Raw genomic sequence first — 17,230 nt, 5'->3', positions numbered from 1 at the left:
GATTGCTTAAAGAGACATGCTAAAGATAGATGTTTTGAAAGAAAATCTTCTGCTTGCGTGTTAATGAATGTATTTCTTCATGCATGAAGGAAGTTCTACATTTTTTCTTACTTTTCAGAGTATATTATGAGATGATTGATACGAGAAGTTTGAGTGAGACTTTTTGAAGGCTCTTCATCGGTTAGGTCTTGGGGGTGCTCCCCTATCGTAACAGGTATGGGCGTTTAGGCCTAGTGGATGCTATTCTAATGAAATGTGGTATGAACTACAATTTCTTTCCTCTTATTCATCATTATCATTCCTGCTCAAAATTTACCAAATATTTATTCTCCATGGAACTCTGAACGCCCTATTTCTTTTTGCAACTCTGTTTCAAAACTTTCTCATTCCTTTTCTATTCCCCCCCCCCCCACCCCACCCCACCCATTTTTTGAATGGAGGGGTTCCATATTTTTTCAAAGCCATGGATACATTGGAATTTCTTAAGATTTCTTGATTTACCTTTTCTCCTCATCTGGCACCAACTAAGTCTTTTGGCAAAAGTTGTCAATTCAATCACAATACATCTCAGGAGGATTATGAGTGAAGGGATAAAGAACGGTAACATTTGCATTAAGTTTGTTTGACACACCCCTAGGTTGGCACTAAAGAGGTATAATGTCAAATTGTTTCACTCTTTAACATTATGGCCTAGGATAATTTGAAGAGATCGCATAACTTGGTCAACCTTACAAAAGGGAAAATAATAGGTGTCATCACACATGGTTCACGTAGACTCATCACAAAAGTCATCGACACCAATATCGAACCAGACACTGCACTTTCTCTAGTCTGCAATGTTCATCACAAGATCCTCTATTCTATAAATATTTAGTCACAACAAGATTTATAAAGTTCACATATTTCCTACGAAACTTCACTTGGCATCATCTTAGTCATACATTCATTATATTTGATTGAGACCACTATTCAAGTCATCGGTGCTAATAATAACTGATTTTCTAATTGCGATAAGAATAGACATATTCAAACACAATCAAAATGTTGGAAATTTTTTAAAAGGGTCCGAATATAATTTTTAATCAAAATAAGGAGCTAAAAGCTCAAATACCCACTACACAATCAAATATCATAAATAGAAAATACCCAATATCTACAGAAAACATTAATCCCAAGATGTATGTATGAAAATACCTCACCCCACTACGAACAAAGATAAGTTTGTCCTCAAACGCAATAAAAACAATCAAAAAAGTCATTAAAAGGATATAGAGTGAGGTAAAGAAAATCCTATTTAAGAAGTTGCTCCATTTTTTAGGGCATCAATTCCCGGAGCAACATCAATAGTACTAACTCTACCTGTTACATCTAAGGGTAGTTCTATCGAACTACTGTACCAAACTGCATCTACCATGTCCTACTCGGTCACTGCAAGACCCTCATAAGAAACAACCTCAGCAACCCCAAGCATTTCTTCATTCGTCTCAACCTTATATTTGGGGTAAACTACTTCCTTAGATCAAATATCATCTCTGGTGGTATGTATGTAGATAAGCTACCATATCTGGGATGTCAAATGTCCCAAAAATCATCAACATGTCTGTAGACTTTATCTTGTCCACATATCAACTCAACTATGTAATAGTGGATTTTAATGTAGTGACCTTCTTAGTACCTCCTTGACGGTGCTTGCACACCACTAGTCGTTCCACAAGGAAACCAATAGTAGAAACCAGAAGTGTCATAACATTGTCAATTGCCCTTTTCAATCATGACAGGAGTGGTAGCTTCAAATATTGTGGCACGTAGATTAGAAGAATTGGCTAGCTACCCTATCCGTAGTTATGTAACTTGAGTGAGCGAGGATCAGGAGCTAGTAGCACAACTTCAATAGACCAGGAGGCAAGGGATAAGTAAAAGTACTAGGGGTAGTGTGAGAGATAGTGCTAGTTATACCTTAATGACAATGGACTGGTGTAGGAAAATATGCCTCTGTAGATAATACATTTGTATCCATAACGAGGGAAGTATCCACCGAGGTTGCCTTCTTATTTTCAGCCTCGTCTCCTCAATCCTCTAGCTGTCGGTAAATGATGCGCGAATCACTTCCACATCCTTCTTATCGTCTGTAGGTACCCAAGATTTTCTGCATAGTTTGGTAATCAACACCAGGGATGGAAGGGAGGTGTGCCTTGCGTGGCCCTCTAAAGCATCTCTTGTGGGATGATCATCATATGTTCAACTTCATCTTATTATGATGCAATCCATACACGGTGCCTTCACGTGGTAGAGAATTGACTTATTCATGGATGGAATAATGGTACAATTATGAAGCCACACTAGAACCGGGCTGCTATATTAAGATCCTTCATCTTAATGGGCCTCTAATCTAAAGCCATTTGGCACTAAACATTGATATCAAAGGTGCCATCCACTTCTTCATTCTTTCTAATGTCTTTGTCCTGATCAGATGTTGGCAGTCACCTCCAATTCCTGTTGAAACAGCTAATACTGCATTGATAACATCCCTATCTTGCATCACCTTCTAACACTAATGACCATATAGCCAACCAGCTTAAATTTTGTTGTCGGCTTATTCCCTTTTAGTACAGGAACCATAGGCATTGTAGAATCTTCTGACCCAACTTAGAAAGTAAGGTCTACGAGGCTTGGTGAATACCTAGAATTTGTGCGACCTCAAGCAGCTCATGATCTTTGGATACCTGTCTATGACACCATTATTCGACAACCACTTCTCCTCTATAATTAGTCTCAACCACTTAGTCTTATGTCTATTCTTAATTTTTGAGGAGGACCCTTTTACAACTGCGAAGTACCCCCTAAAATTAACATGACATACTTGACTTCTCGAAGGTCTTGTACAAGCCTTTTAACTTCCATTCATCACATAAATATGAATAGTAGTGCGGAATTAAGAATTTTAACAATATAGTCAATAAGAAACTCTTTTATAAAGAGTAATCATCACAAACCATCTTAGACACGTCTAATTATTATAGCATCAATACCCTTACATAGAAAAATAAGTAAAGTCTAATACTAAGTCTTTAAAAAAAGAAACTAAAAATAACATCTACGTCCTTGAACATATAAGGACGTACCAAGAGATTTTCGAGAATCATCTATTTCCCAAGCTTCAACTCTCTGATCCTCACTTCCTTCCACCTAAACTTGTAGAAGTAGTAAAGAATATTGAGTTAGTACAATTTATGCACTAAGAATGGAACAAAAATACCTATTTCCTAAGGTAGGGTCATTGTTTTTACTTTACATGGAACACAAATACCTAGTCCTATGTGTGCTCATTGTGAAGGGATATGGAGTTTTCTTATAAGTACTACATCTCAACTCATGAAGAGTACCCATATCAAGAGTTAGATTTGCATACTACATCTTAACTCACGAAGAGTATACATCCCTTTGTCAAATACTCTTGGTGCTAACCATAAATATTCATGGAGTTTTAGACAATTATTTGCTATAGGTTAAGAGATTGCTGCTAAGTGCTACATCTCAACTCACAAAGAGTAACCATCTTTGAGGTTAAACTTTGATGCTAGATCTCTATTCACAAAGAGTATCCAACCTCCAACCTATCTTTCATTAATTTGAATGATTTTAGGAATATTAAGGTTGCTACTAGACGCTACATCACAAGGCATAAAGAGTGTCCACCCTAAAATCTCCTCTTAGTCTTTAGAGTTCTATTAATAAATGTTTCCTATAGACTATCATTCGTTACATTTTCATTAACTTCATTCATTCATTCATTGTGTGTGTATATGTGAGAAAACCTTTCACATAATAACCATAATTCTTAATTTTATTTTCCAAACATGATCATACTATTCAACATAATCTACATAGAATCATGCTTCATATTCACATCATCTTTCAATTAATTAGTTATAGTTTTTCAAAATACTCAATAATTGCCTCACAATACACCTCTATACATATACTTCATAACATAACTTTACTTCACATTCAATTCCCTTAAGACTATATTCACAATTCATGTATATACTCACATAACTTAACTAAACACCGCCATCTTAAATTGACCATACCACACAAGATTAATTCAAGATGACTAGAATAATTAGGTCAACTTACATGTAATCCAAGTGTTGATCAACTTTTATCACTTGTCTAATAATTCATCATAATTATAGATAAATGACAGTAGATAACCATAATACAACATAGAATAAACACATTTATAATAATATCCAATCACATTAATCAAACCCACTTCATGAGCAAACATTCAAGAGTTAAATTTATCATGGGTCCCTGGAGATTTTAATCATAAAATTATCAATTAAAATTAAAAACATCGTAATTCATCCATTAAAAACTTTTAGTTCAAAAACCCATGCTTAGAATTCAAAACAGGAACTTTTAGGATTTTGAAATCTTTTGAAAATCCTTTGGATTGACTACTTGAATGAGAGAAGATCAAGAATGAATTACCATACCTTATTAGAAGAAAACACACGAAATTTGATGAAGGAATTAATGGAATTCTTCAATCATAGCTTCTACTTGGCTTCAAGCTCCCATGGAGTTGTGAGAAAACTTTACTTGGGAGAGGAATTTTGATTTAGAAATGTAAAGTTTAAATTTAGGTCAAACTGTTAAAACTAACATAATATACTTTAAAGCAACTAAAATAACCTTCTATGTATTAATAAGGTGTTGGGTGTATTTACCTATTTACCCCTAGGTTGGCCGAAACCCTATAGAAAGTTGCAGGTGCCAAACGACGGCTCTCTTTGATAGGGTGTCATTTGGATGATGAAGTGTCTAGATGGTTTGTTGTTTGGGTCACAGACTCTCCAAATGGGGTATAAGCTCCCACAAGTAAGTCTGAATCCATACTCCCTTTTAACAGGGCGTCGATTAATCAAAGGGATGTTCATTAGAGTCGTTCATTGGGCTGTTTTTTGCAGCTTCATGGTAACATTTGGGTCCTCCTCAAGGACCCTTAGGTGGTCCTTAGGGAGTCATACCTGGACGTTACGACCTTAAACATTAACATCTACATTATAGGGTCCCTTCAACTCAATTTAGACTCCTAACGACATATGAAAACACATAAAACATGCAAAGTCACACTAGCACACACAAGACTAGTTTCCAAACGTCTTAGTCGTTATTTGACGTTTGGTTTGAAAATTCTTTAATACTGACTTTAAAAGATATTATTCATATTTTATCCATTTATTAACTCAAGTTTGTCCTATTTAATTTTGAGGGTTGTTACAATCTCCCCCACTGGAAAACATTCGTCCTCAAATGATATTAAAACACCTTCAAGGACTAAACGACTAAACTAGTAGCGCACAACACACATCATCATAGATACCACTTTCATAGTCAGTGTACCAAACATACGAGGAACACCAACTTCACATCTTTCCGTACTCTAAGAAACACAGGCAATTTGGAACTATTTCCATAATTCATAGTGCACACATACTTCATCATTTTTATTGCATTTCGGAGGAGATACCTTCTCAAACTTTATAAATTCTCATAATTTCACTACCAGGCTTAACATGCAATAACTTTAAAATCACATATTGGCATATTAACAAAGAAATTTTTTAGGCAATTAAGCAAATAACATTAGATGTACATCCACTAATCTTACCATGTAATTGTGATATCATCAAGAGCATGCAAAATATTATATTATCAACGACACTTCTTACATAAGCATGACATGCAACTGATACTCAAATGCAATACTCCATAACCTAACCAAACTACTAAGAATTTTTGTCTCAAATTAGAGTAAGAATACAAGGAAAATATAAGGATATCAACCACATTAATTATCAACTCATTCTTTCACAAATGCGGTAAACCCATCTCAGAAAAATTATAGACAACCATCAGAAACTATGAATTACCGGAGCCTCTATTCTGTATTAGCTCCTTTTTAGTTTATTGCATATAGAAATGTTTTTTCCTTTGTGTAGTAGAAAATGGACCATCTTGAGGGGCTAGGTTGGTTTCCATACCTTTTTCTTAGAGGTTTGGGCAATATCTCAACTTATGACCCTTATTTCCACATCCAAAACATTCATTCTTACAAAAAGACACTTGCCCTAATGTTGCTTACCACATATAGTACATCTAGACCTCTCAAAAATAGAGCCTGCTCTATTACCTTGTTGATAATTATACTTGGAAACCCTATCCTTACTCAGCATCGGGGAATCTTGATTATAAAACCTCTTCTTACACTTAGGTTGACTTTGTTCCTCAGGCCTAGCCCTCTTCCAATCTCTATTAATCTTTATAATCTTGGTGTCATTATTTCTTTAGGAATACAACATGAATCTAAAGATATACATATCATGATGGAGTATTGTCGTACGACACTCTTCTTTAAATAAACAAGACACCCCAACACAAACTTAATCATTGTAACCATCGAGTTGTCTAGGAAGGATGGGCCATACTTAGAGATTTGGGTGAGCTTGAGAGAATATTCCCTCAAGAAAGGTCGTCTTAAACATTTCCCAATCTATCGGGCCTATCCCTATGAGTCTCTCATCCATCCATTGTTCAAACCAACTTGAGCCACATCTTTTAATTGGTAAGAAGATAGTTCCGCTTTCTCCCTAGAAAGCACTCCCATAACATCTACTATCTTAAACACATCATATATGAAGCCTTATGTATCCTCGTAAACCTTAGTCCCATGAAAAGTAGGAGGATTTATCCTCATAAAATCTCAGATTCTAGAAGCAGTAGTAGTTTTATGGGGTCCACTTGAGGTCTAACTCCTCGGTTAGCTTGGACTTCATGGATTTAGCTTTAGTTGGGATGACATGATCTTGAGTCATCATGAGTTGGGTCAAATTTTTAAAATCATCTCTTATCTCCATATTAGATATATCCCCTTATTCATTTGGAACTTTAGGAACTTGGGGAACTTGAGGTGGAACCTTCTCATTCACATTCTCTCCTTGATTCCTCCTTGCATTAGACCCTCTCAAATTCATGTTCCTAATATCACATGAATATGATTAGGGACTCATATGCATTCACTATAACGCACGACTATAAGAATATCAAGGAAGTGTAAGCTCTATCATCCTGCATGCTCTCGCTCATTGTTTTGTCGCGACTCAAATTGATGGAAAAGACTCTACTAGACGTGGATTGTGTGACTTTGGACTTAGATTATCTGCATAACCTTATGCTCTGATACCAAGTTTGTAACTAATGTGAAGTACCCCCTAGAAGTAACATGGTGTACTTTACCTCTCGAAGGTCTTGCACAATTCTCTTAGATAACATTCATCACTTAGGTATTGTCAATCAGAAAATCTTTAATAAAGTGTAAGAAAAATAAGTATCATCATCACAAGCTATCTTAGGCACATCTCATTAATATAGGATCTCAACCCTTACATTGAAAAGAAAATCATGTCCAATAAAACATCTTAATTATATAGAAATTAAAAATAAAATCCATTTCCTCGAACATATGAGGACGTATCAAAACTCTTGGGAGAACAATATACTTCCCAAGCTTCAAATCTCCGTTATACACTTCCTCCCACCTAAACTTATAGAAGTAGAGAATAATATAGAGTTAAAAAAATTAATTCACTAAGTATGACAATATGAAAAAAACATGCTTTAATAAGGACATTTTTGTTGAAATATGCTTTCCATTCTCTTTTGTAAGAACTTGATAAATCAACGATACATGACATCCTACAAGTGATCATAAACATACAAGGTAATACTTTAAAGATTCTCAACATATAGACATTTTCATTAAGTAACACATTAATTATTTAGACCTTTATCAAAACTTATCCTATGACCCACCTAGGTTAGACATGAACAGACAACCTATATAACCTTTTCAATACACAATTAATTGATCCTTAAGATAACAAAGATAATGATATTGAACCCCAACTAAACAAGTCAACATTCCTTAGTAGAGGAAATATTTATGCAATTAAGAACTCCATATGAACACCATCCCATAAGACAACTCCAAGTTACATTAGTGCAAGTAAAAGTGGCATCCAATTCTACTACTTCTACTTAGTGGTTTTTATGAATCACTCTAGACTAGGAACATCACATTCTATCATTTGCACAACCTTAATCAACATTAGACATAAAATCAACATTCTTCATTAATAATAGACATAAAGTCGACTTACTTCATTAACATCATATTGTAACACATTCATTCATTTACATTACAATGACATACCAAGACTCCCTCCAAGTGTCTTCTTGTGCAATGCATAGATGGCGTCCTATTCCACCACCTACCCTAAGTAGCACAACCTTAGGAAGTCGTAGTTCATTTCATTCATGTTTTGGGATAATCTTTAACCGACCTAGACCATGTGATCTTCACATGGAACCACTGTATTAACCTCTACCAGATTAGGGAGCCCCACTTGCCTAAGGTAGAGTCATCCTTTTAGATTTTATGTGGAACACGAATAGATAGTCCTATGGGGGCACACAATGAGAGGATACATAGATTGATTCTATGTACTAAATCTCAACTAAGGAAGACTATCCATCTAAAGAGGTACATTAAGATACTACATCATAACTTACGAAGAGTATACACCCCTTTGTCCCCCTCTTAGTGCTGACCGTAAATGCTACATAGTTTTTGATATTAATTACATTTATTTGTTATAGGTTAAGATATTGCTAGTAAATAATACATCTTAACTCATGAATAGTACTCATCTGTAGAGGTTAAATATGGATACTAGATGTCTATTCATGAAGAGTATCAAACCTCTAACCCATCATTAATTCAATGGAAATCTCTTAGGATATTAAGGTTACTACTAGACAATAAATCTCAACTAACAAAGAGTTTGCACCCTATAATCCCCCTTTTTTTATTCATTATAAGTTTTATTGAGAAAACCTTTCGATAGACACTCATTCATTATATTTTCATTAGCTTCATTCATTCATTCATTGTGTGTGTATATGTGAGAAAACTTTCACACAACCACCATCATTCTTAACTTTATCTTCTAAACATGATCATACTACACTCATCATAATCCACACATAATCATTCTTCACATTTACATCATACTTCAATTAGTCACAATATCGTAATGATATACATTCATTATTTCATAATACAACTCTATAAATATACATCATATCACATTCAATTCCTTTAAGGTAATAATCACATTTCACATATACACTCATATACATTAACATAACACTGCCACCATAAATGGACTATACCACGCAAGATCAATTCAAGAAGGCTAGAACAATTTAGGTCAACTTACCCTTCATCCAAGGATTGATCACCTTTTCTGAATTATCCGACAATTCCTCCTAATTAGGTAAAAACGGCAGTAGATAACCATAATTCAAGATAGTATAAACTCATTTCTAACAATAATTAATCACATTCATCAAACCACTTCATAAATAAAAATTAGAGAGTTAGGATGATCATGGTTACAGGGAGATTTAATCATAAAATAATCAATTATCATTGAGAACATCTTATTTCATCCATAAAAACCTTTTATTTCAAGAACTGATGCTTAGAATCCGAAATAGGAACTTTGAGGATTTTTAAATCTTTTGAAAATCCTTTGGATTGGCTCCTTGAATAACAGAAGAATCAATGATGAATAACAATACCTTAATAGTATAAATCCCACAAAATTTGATTAAGGAATCAATTGAATTCTTTAACTCTAGATTCAACTTGGCTTCAAGCTCGCATGGAGTCTTTTGAGATCTTTACTTGGTAGAGGGGTTTTGATTTTGGAAAGTGATGTCTAAATTTAGGTATAGGTGTGCAAACTTAATTAAAATACATTAAAACAACTATAAATACCTTCTATGAATTAATTAGGACGTGGGGTTAAATTACCAATTAACGCCTAGGTTGGTCGAGACCTAGTAAAAAGTTTTCGGTGCAGAATGACAGTTCCCATTGATGGGGCATCATCTAGATGAAGGGCCAACCTTCTTGTCCATATTTTTTGGTAATATACTCCCCAAAATGGGGGCTAATATTCTACAAATCAGTGTGGGGCTTATTCCCTTTTTCGACAGGGCGTCGATTGATCAAAGGGTCGTACATAGGATCTTGATTGGGCTATTTTTGGCAGCTTCATCGCAAAGTTTAGGTCCTCCTTAAGGACCCATAGGGTGATCTTTTGGGAGTATTACCCGGATGTCTCTACCCTAAACGTGACTATCTATATTGTAGGTTTTCTTATATTATACTCCAAACAACACATAAAAACACATAAAACATGCAAAGGTCAACTAGCACGCACAAGACTGGTTTCAAAATATCTTTTTCATTCTTTGAGACTTCCAAAAACTCCAAAACTGACTTCTAAAGATTTTTTTTTGTAATTTTATCAAGTCATAAACTCAATAAACAAATGTGAAGCTTTAGCTTGTCCAATTTAATTTGGATTGTTGTTAAAAACTATGTACCAATGATGCCAAAACCACATCTTGCGTTAGAGTATAAGAAATGGTGGTGACATCAGGAATCCATATCATTGAATATTCATCCTTTTTGACCTCATCCTTACCCTCTAGGATTATAGTATCTCATCATACTTAAGCTCGTAAGTGGTAGCCCGGGGATTTTGGTGCGCATTCTCACTCTATGAAGTGGTGTGGTGAGTGTCATAGATTCTGTCACTATTAGAGCCGTCCTCTGGTAATGTAGGAGCAGGAGCTTTACTCTTACCTTTTCACCTACCCCCTATTATGGAAAGTTTGGTATTTGTCCCTGGATGCAACTTTATCCTCAATCACAAGTTGGAAGATCTATAGCTTTGGCCCTGGATGCAGTTGCATTCTCATTAATTGTTATTTCCTACTCCCTGTTGCGTAGGGACATCTTTTTTTCTTGCATTTTTGTTCTATAAATATCTACAAACATATTAAGGAAAGTAAGGAATAGTTAAAGAAAAATAATAGAAATGATATTGCACAAAGACTCGCCGAATCACACTTTAGGAAGCCAGATAACGCTCGACGAAATGATTGACTCAAAAGTTTCCAAAAATATTAGAATATAGCAATCGGATAGCCCTTTCGGAAAAAATTTCACAATATTTAGCAAGCAAGCACTAGCGTGGCAAAATTTACAGTGTATTTTAAGGTTTAGGGGCGCTGAAAGGGTGATCAAGAAAAACTTCAGGAGGGTCGCCGAGTGCACTCAAAAAACTAAGGCTTATCGACAAAAGTACAGGAACCTAATTTCAATTCATTAAGACTTAAAGGATAATCAAGAGGAATTAGGAAAATCGGCGAGTGGTGTTGCGAGCTCGTCTTTGCTCGCCAAACAAACTAACATGCCTACTTTCAAACCCAACTTCAAAAATTCAACCCCACAAGCCCCAAAATAAATCAAACTATGTACTTATTCAATTTGATTTATGTCCATACTACCCATTCCCTCAGGATACTCAGAGTTTTCTCGATTTGGAAAACTTTGGTGATTTTATGATTTTCCCCTTAAGAATGACATCAAACTCGTCATCATAGTAAAAAATACCTTAATTGGCACAAATGTTAGTAACTTAAACTTCACCCAACTAGATCCTAGACCAATTTAGCACAACCCAACATTTTTTTAAATCAATTTTAAGCACAAAAATACTGGGAAATAAATGATTAATCATTTTAGGCTAGATTTTCAAATTTAAAAAACAACAAAGCACACAATTACAAACAACGAAATTATAGAGGCCCAACACACTTGACTAAGATAAATGCAATTTTAAATGAGTAAAAAGTGCTAAATATGAATTTAGGGTGCGGAAAACAAACACTTGATGTGCATTAAATAAGTTGAAATGGAAGGGAAAAAAATATACGTCTCCGAACACAGAGTGATGACTAAAATTGATAAAAACACTAAAATATAGGAAAATATAGTACAAGTATGAGTTTGAATATGAATGAGTTTGAAAGTTTAAACCTTTGACCTTAAAAACCATCTTGTTCTCTCCCATTCGTTGACATATGTTTTGCTCGCTGAACCACTCGCCGATAGAACGAGTAAGCACTTACCTAGTTGAGTTTAACATGAACTTTTGTTAATGTGGGGGTCCAAACAGAGGACAAAATTGTCGTACTGCATCAGCAATTTCCCAATTTTCTACTTGGCTCACCGATATTTAGAGACTCCAATTTTAGAATTTCTTGAGTCCAAAGGAGGTTACATTTGGGTTCACCTAGTCTTTTTTGTAAGTTCCCGACGGAACATGTTGCTCGCTAACCTAAGCAATAACATTCACATATATGTACTTGTTGTGAAGAGTCTATTAGGCTTTAAGAATATGTATTGGGGTACATAGGCATCCCAATGCCCAATATTGAGTAATATTGGGCATATTAGAGAATATTGGCTTACGGGTGTTAGCCAATTTCTATGTATTAACAAGTAACTTAAAATATACTTTGATGTTCAACTGCTCCAATCCAAAATTGTTTTGGAATTTTACCAGAAATGAAGACCCTAAGCTAAAACTTTTGTTTTCATAGCTTACACCCATTATGTACGAGGCATCCAAGTGTCAAACCTAGATACCATATGACATGATCATTTAAAATGATGATGAAATTTAAATATTTCCCAAAGTCGTAGTGAGGATACTTGGACAAAAAGTGGGCAGCAACACATGTGAAAGACATAACCAAGACCCAACCGAATTAGGTTAGGGCAGTTAGAGGCAGGTGCGCCAACAGGTAATGCCAAGTGGGATCTAGCTTCCTAACAAACTCTAGGCTCTATTTAACTTACCTAAGTAGCTAAATAAGGTAGTAATAAATAAATAAACTAACTAGTGTACCCGAAATCTATATCCTAACCGAGTGACACTAGTGGAGTAACTAACTAAAGAAATATCCTAGTACCTAACATAGGATGGTCCAAAGGGGTTGTTTATGGTCCTAGTGACTTAGGGATACTTTAGTAATTACCTTAGGTCACTTTATTAATTAAATTAGAAATTTAATTTGTTAATTTAAATTCTTAGTCAATGCAGAGACCCGTAGAAAATTTGTAGATTTTGACAATGTAAAATACTCTCCTATCGTTAGTCAATTTAGGAGGGGCATTTTGGTAATTAGATAATTGTTTTATTTAATTAAAAAAATTATCCTTAGTTGAATTAATCAATACAAGTTCCTAAGACATAGACTCGCGATTATTAAGTAGAAACCTCACGACTAAAAAACAGTAACCAACGTACGAAAAACATAAAGTTTCTCCTAAGGCGATTTCAAGGAAGATTCTTCACGATTTTCATGCAATGTACAAGTTGGTCTTCGTAGATTCAGTTCTACAGTAAGGTATGGGTTTTATCACTTGGATTCCTTTCCCCAAGAGGCTTTTCAAACATTTTTTTTAATTCATGAAAATCAAAACTAGGGTTGTTCCAAATTAATCGAATGTTCATCTCCCAAGTTCTCCCTATTTGTTTTTCTAGTAGTATGTATAATGCAAATCTCGAGCATGTTGTTAGTATATGGTGCTAACTAATCATTATGAGTAGGTTTCTAAGATTTAATAATGTCGAATGAGACAGATAGGTTAGATCCATATGATTAGAGTATCATTTACATGAAATAAGAATGTTGTAATGCCAAATTGTAATTGAGAAGATGAAATTGTTTAAATTTGGCTTGCTTAAAACGATGAGATTACTATAGTGTAGACGTGATGCTAATTGACATGGCTAATGATATTCTCATGACCAAGTTTAAGAGAAAGTTTTGTTTATGCCAATAAATTAGCTTAGAATATTATTTCAAAAATATGTAATAGAATTGGATATTGACAAAGACATACCAATCTTATATGGCCAATGTAAATTATGATTTTGCTTGTAAGGCTAAATACATGTTAAAGAATGACTTGACAAGTTGTAACTCAATGAAATCATAACAAAGGGTATTCCAATGATTGGGACAAGTCCCAACATACCATATATAAATGAACTTGTGAACGTAGTAGCACATTGAATAAGTCCTTACAACTTTCATAAATAATGATACAAGACTACTAAATAATGTTGAAAAATATAAGGTGAGTAATCAAATAACATAAAAACTTATGAGTCATGAAATTGACCTAGAATGGGGTGTTAAAGGAAATGAGATAAGTCCCACTTGAATCTAAACTAATATGTTAATGATACTAACATAAGAGGGTGTTAGAAATTGTGAGACAAGTCTCATTCACACCATAATGAAAATGTAAGATTCAAGTTAACATTCATCAAGTAAAGAAAAGGATAACAAGTCATCCATTAAGCTAAGCATACCTCATACTACAAGAAAGATTTTATAATGTATGAGTCAACTCTAAAACTTGTAAAGTATGATAAATTGAGAAAAGCACTGTTAGAATAACAATGAACTTGTGCAAGCACAAGTAAGCCTCATGATATAAGACTACCATCAAGGTGGATAAGGGTCTACAAAATCTCCTAGTCTTTGAACATTGTTGCCAGCATAGGTTATTAGCTAGTGGATCCACCTAAAAAAGCTAGGAAGTATTTGATTTCAGTTTTTCCACTGAACCACCTATTTTCATTGCGCCAAAGACACTTGATTTAATGTTAGCTCATGTGATCTATGTCGGTTAGATGCTACAAATTTGGTTTCACTTTAGTCGGTGAACGAACTCTTTTCAAGGTAGGGAAGACACTAGATTTCATGTTAACTAATATGATCTATGTTCACTTTGGCCGGTGAACCACCTCTTTTCGGTGCGTGGAAGACACTGGATATCATGTTAGCTCACATGATCTAAGTCATTCTAATGCTACAGATATCTTTAAGAAAGTAAAAAGTATGTTTAAAGTGAACATGAGATCAGAAAAGAAGAGATGTAAGTTCAAAGTGAACTAAGTAAGAAAATTCCCCATAATCTTTATATCATGCAAATGATAAAATAATAAGAATATCCAATAATATTTATATTATAAAAAATATCAAATAATGGGCATAGCCATTAATCTTTATATTATGCAAATGATCAAATAATAGGCATAGCCAATAATCTTTATATTGTGCATTTATCAAATAATGGGCGTAGTCAATAATCTTTATATTATGCAAACACCAAAAAATTGGTCATAGCTAATAAATATTCACTTATAAAGATTCATGCCAATTTAACCTGAATGAAAAGAACAACTTGTGAGTAGGGTAGTCAAATCATTTCCTTAGTCTTTTGGATTACTTACTTGATTCATTGTAGTAATGGGACTACCATGATCATTGACTCGTAAGTAAAACATTGGATCAAAGGAGATCATTGAAATACACAACAAAAAGATGAAAAGACTTAAAAATAACCTAAGTGTGGGAAAAGGGGCTCTCGGCTTAAGGGGGAGCACAAATATAAATTTTTGATCGAGTTGTTCTAAAATTATGTTCATGATTCCAAGGTATTATGTTCCTATAGAAAATAATTTGTGTTCTTTAAATGCAAGACAATATGTCATATATATAGCACGATTCATAAATAACGAATTAGGAAAGTAAAGTGACTTCACTTTCCAAAAATGACACGTTCTATAGGAAGAGCTTTACTTGATAATGCATAGTCCTAATGTGTTTATGTGCATATACCCATACATAGTACAAGTGTGTACTAACCCATATACAATTTTAACTTTTAAAGGTGCAGGTCTTTGAAGAAGATTGAAGATCAGTTTAAGCGGTTTGGACTAGTATCTCAAGACTTTGGTAGGTATTCTTGAGTTCGAGGATGCCTATGCTTTATATTGTAGATTTAGTAGATTAGACATAGCTAGTGGATGTTCTCCCTAGCGTTTCCTTTCAAACATTTGTTCAATCTTTTGTATTAAGCCCGATTTAGCAACTATTAATAATAATACGAATTCTTCATTTTGATTGTTTAATCTCTTAATACGTGGTCGTTTAGTTTGAGCTATTAGTAGATCAGTTTTATGTAGAAATTATATAAAGTCTAAGTACACTCCAGTAAGTTAAAAAGTTCGAAATTTTTCGATAAATTTAACTGTATGATTGTGATGAAAGCCAAGAAGAGTCTTGTTTGCAAACTCTGAGAGGTTAACAACACCGGTCTCATCCATGATCTAGGATCCAGGTGTGACAAACTTGGTGTAAGATCATGAGGTTAAATTACCTAGGAACTAAGTCTCAAAACAATCACGTTGTGTATTTTCTAGCTTATGGTTGTGAAGTGCACAACAACCATGACAGAGAGACTTAGTGATGTTAGGAATCTTCCCTTTTTGTACTCTCTATCGTGTTGTGTAGAGCTTTGAAATTTTCTGTCATTCTAGCAACTAACTATCTTATTGTGTGTCGGTGTATATTAATGAACACAAGAAGAAATGCAGCAAGGACAGTTGGAGAAGGAGCTGGTGGGGGAAACCAAGCTCCTCCTCAAGCCTCAGCTACTGTAGTGAAAGTGTTTGCAACCCAGCTACATCGACGAATTGAGAAGTGAGAGCATTAATGGTTCAGATGGCCAAAGCCATCACTGCTTAGGCACAGACTATCACAGCCCAAGCCACTAGAGAGGGTGATCGCAGGGGTAACCCACTTTCCAGCACCATGGTTAGAAGACTGAGAGATTTAAGTAGGAAAAATCCTCGAGTCTACTTCGTGTCAAGAACCAATGAGGATCCCAAAGATTTTGTGTATGAGGTCTATGAGTTTATTTGTTCTATGGGTGCTAATGAATAGGAGAAGGATGAGTTGGCTACATGCCAGTTCAAGGATGTGGCTTAGATATTGTACAAGATGTGGTAACATGGTCGAGCACCAGAACAAGTCCCCATCACTTGGGACATTCTCAAGACTTCATTCCTAGAGAGGTTCTTTCCTAGAGAGCTAAGAGAGGATAAGGTTGAGGAGTTCATAAATCTACATGAGAGAGGTATGTTCAAGGAATACTCCTAGATGGTTGTTAAACATTCCAAATATGTTTCTTCCCATGTGTCCAGTAGTAGGAATGAGATTCGCAGGTTTGTGACTAGTGTATCGGAGGATCTGGAGAAGGAATGTCGGGCTGCCATGTTGCATGATAAGATGCACCTTGCTAGGTTGATGGTACATGCACAACAGGTGGAGGGGAGTCTACAGGGCAAGAGAGGTGAAGATGGAAAGAAGATTA

The sequence above is a fragment of the Solanum lycopersicum genome, chromosome 4 (assembly GCF_036512215.1).
Source record: "Solanum lycopersicum chromosome 4, SLM_r2.1".
Lineage (NCBI taxonomy): Eukaryota > Viridiplantae > Streptophyta > Magnoliopsida > Solanales > Solanaceae > Solanum > Solanum lycopersicum.
This window is presented reverse-complemented; position numbering follows the sequence as displayed.